The 509-nt window shown below is 33.2% G+C and overlaps 1 protein-coding gene across 1 annotated transcript in view; it reads left to right on the top strand.

The window, feature by feature from the left end:
* The window catches only part of LOC119590534 (protein Skeletor, isoforms B/C-like), a gene marked incomplete at its 5' end in the record, with an annotated part of 50,087 nt that overhangs the window by 45,493 nt on the left and 4,085 nt on the right, over positions 1 to 509 (top strand).

The following is a 509-nucleotide window of genomic DNA, read 5'->3' on the forward strand; positions in this document are numbered from 1 at the left end:
GTTCCAGATTGCTTTTCAAGATGAATCTGGTCTTGGATAATCACAAATATGAGCACAAGAAATATTTTTTATTGCAATTGATCACACGTGGTTAGCAGTTACATAGAAAATGGGATTCGCTAACTTGGTTTGGTAGCCATAACTAAAATAAAAAAAGACGGTGCTTTTTATACACAAGTCCATTTAAGAGAATTGGAACAGCTGTACTGAAGAAATGCTTAGTAAATACCTCAAGCTTATAACCAGTACACAGGAAATGAGAAAATATTCACAACAGCAATATGAAACCAGACTATAATAAAAAGAAGAAAATACAGTAGATAACATACAATATTCTTGTCACATTTTAGAGGTGGTACCAAAGCTCTCGCTAAACAAGGAAACATACGAATCTATGTACGAGATTGAACTTTAATTTACACGTGAAAAATTAAGACCAATTAAGAAATGGATGAAATAACTGACTCAAGAAAGTATAGCTGGAACTACCCTCGCCAAAGACACATTTT

This window comes from Penaeus monodon, chromosome 27 (genome assembly GCF_015228065.2).
Source record: "Penaeus monodon isolate SGIC_2016 chromosome 27, NSTDA_Pmon_1, whole genome shotgun sequence".
Classification (NCBI taxonomy): Eukaryota; Metazoa; Arthropoda; class Malacostraca; order Decapoda; family Penaeidae; genus Penaeus; species Penaeus monodon.